The sequence below is a fragment of the Trachymyrmex septentrionalis genome, unplaced genomic scaffold, assembly GCF_001594115.1.
Source record: "Trachymyrmex septentrionalis isolate Tsep2-gDNA-1 unplaced genomic scaffold, Tsep1.0 scaffold179, whole genome shotgun sequence".
Taxonomy (NCBI): domain Eukaryota; kingdom Metazoa; phylum Arthropoda; class Insecta; order Hymenoptera; family Formicidae; genus Trachymyrmex; species Trachymyrmex septentrionalis.
In genome coordinates, this window is record NW_017304959.1 from 20,582 (window position 1) to 23,508 (window position 2,927).

A 2,927-nucleotide genomic window follows, 5' to 3' on the forward strand; every position below is an offset into this window, starting at 1 on the left:
GTTCCATATGAACTGAAGCCGAGAAACGTTGAACGCCGATTTTTCACATGTGAAATGCTGCTTGCCAGGCATAAACGAAAGGGTTTTTTGCACCGTGTAGTCACTGGTGATGAAAAATGAATCCACTACGATAACCCAAAGAAGAAGAAAGCATGGGGACCACCTGGCCATTTGTTTAATAAAAATAAAATGCTTAAAATACAAATACATATAAAATTTAATTCATATATATACAATAACTTATTTAAAATATAAATATTACCCAGTAAACGAGAATGGATTAAAATGAATTGAAATTTTTTTCTATCTGAATGCAAATTTTAAATAGCAAATACTTTTTTTTGAATTTAATTAGATTCAATTGGATGCATTTGGATTGGAAACTGCATTTTCTATTCCAAATTTTGAATTGAACAGTATTCACAATGCACAGAAAAAGCTAATATTATTTTTAGATTGAAAGGCATAGAGATATGCTTTATGCAATTTCTATAAATGAATAAAAATGCATTCAGGATTAAAAAGCATTTATTTCAACATTCGTGAATCAATATTTCTGAAAATTTGAATCCATTTCAATTCATTTCAATTCATTCGTTTGCTAGGTAACACATTTGTAAAAATATAATATAACCATAATGTTAATACTTTTAAGCGAAATAAACATCACGCACAGATTGCAGAGATGAATATTTCTGCATAATTTGTGAATGTAGCGAATGTTGTGCACAATTATATGAACCAAGTATCGATTTTTCATTTGGAGTTGAAAAGTGGACATACTATCCTCAGAAAAGTGATCGTATCACCCTCAGGAAAGTGAATGTATTATCCTCAGAGCTATATAGTTCACATTCACTTTGTCAGGGGGCAGTAGTGCGCGACAGTATTTTGCGGTTATAGGTTTTGGATCGTCATGTTTTCTCTCAGGTTTCTCTCTGCTAAAAATCAGCGTTAAACATCAGCATAAAAAAGCATTTTTAGGGTCTTTTTTATCAATCTCAGTTAAGTTAACCAACGTTTACATTGGACTCATTTAGGCTGGTATTTATAATTGATTCTTATTTCAAGATCGTCTTAAGTAATGTCTTAGGATGGAATCCCATGAGATATATTTGTAAAAAACGCGTAATCAATCATTAATCAGTAAAACACGAAACCACAACAGCAGATTGCTTCTGATTAGTTACGCGGTTATGCGATATGCGATAAATACACCTTATGCGATAAATACACCTTATGACTCTATCCTAAAGACGCTAATGCAACTCTCTGGCCGATATTCATATATTCGGATTTTTTATTTAAGTCTTAATAGTCTATGGTGGAAGGATTACATGGTGTGCTCAAGCCCATGGTACATACAAAAATGTAAGGCCGTAACACGTAAGCAGTAAGCGAATTGTCCAATCATGTTAGACACTATAAGGCCAGTAGCGAATCCAATTTTACGATTTTCTTACTGTTTACATGTTACGACCTTACGTTTTTGTATGTGTCATGGGCTACAATTTGGCCAAACCACGCCTACTTTTGCTCCGCGTCGTCTCTCAATCTACTAACGTGTGAAACGCGAGAAACATGGGGCAGTATTTATAGTTTTTATTTATAGTCAGAGAGTATTTATAGTTTTAAAAGCATCTTAAATATAATGTCTTAAGATGTTAATACAGTTCTCGGATAGATTTACGATAGATTCTTTTCTTGCACGAAGTAAGATTCAGTATCAACTTTATGACGCAAAACAGGTCGATATTCATAGTCGATTCTTACATTTAAGACTGTCTTAAGTCAATCTTAAGATATCGTAAGGATCTGAGTACAAGAATTGTCGTAACACTTACTTTAGAGACTTAAGTTATAGACAAGTAACGCACAAGCTTTGGAACCAATGAACACATTAGAAGCTGCAAGCTTATTGGCTACCGCATCACATTTTGCCGTGCGGCAAGCGTTTCCGCGTGCAGAAGCTATTATGCCGAAGTTATAACATGATGTTATGAAACTAGCCAATCATAGCTATTCTTCTGAAGAATGGAATGACTGTGGTTGGCGAGTTTCATAACATCGATGTTATAACTTCGGCGTAAAGCGTGCCGTGTAAAACATAGTAATTGGTCGTATCGTAGACGTCGCAAGTCATAAGATTATTACTTTAGCTAATCCGATGCTTTAATTTTAAAGTCGCATGATGCTTATGACGTTTCCGACACTACTATACGATCAATGTAGAATAGCCCTTAAGAATTGACTATAAATACCGGCCTTCGATAGGTTAGCATGCGCAACTGCGTTCGCGCAAGTACGTGGTGATTGGTAGATTCATGTTGTAGAGAGGATACTCTATAATTTTGGCATTCCACTTTTAAGGTGTTTTTTCCTCTAGACGCTCATTTTCGCATCAAAATAAGTCACATGATAGAAATTGACGAATACACCGACGAGATATTATTAAAGACCGACATCCTTACGGGAGTTGGCGTCCTTGTGAATATTGAAGTAATTAAGAATTAAAAAATAAAAAAACTGAAAATATTGTACTAATTTTATGATTTATTAGTTTAATGAACATATTTATGCATTTAGAACTCGTTTCGCATTTAGAACATATTTATGCATTTAATACTCGATTTTTCTTTAAAATTGTGATTTCAGTGCTATCATCAAAGTTTGATTATCAACAGAGATGATAACTGCAGAGAAAAAATTATAATTTTTCTGCAATATAGAATATTATAGTTTTACAAGTATATATATTTATTTATGGAACATTTATGTAATAAAAAATCATGAATTTAATAATGTATGAACCAAATATTTATGTTAATAATAGCAAATTTATATTAATTGTCGATAATATCAGCATTCTTCAATTACCCCTTAGGGCCCTTTTTATATCGCCGAAAATTTGCCCAGGATTGACAGTC

The 2,927-nt window shown here is 33.1% G+C and overlaps 1 pseudogene; it reads left to right on the plus strand.

Moving 5' to 3' along the window:
• The window catches only part of LOC108746565, a 3,975-nt pseudogene extending 3,152 nt beyond the window's left edge, over positions 1 to 823 (plus strand).
• Positions 824 to 2,927: the final 2,104 nt, after the last annotated feature.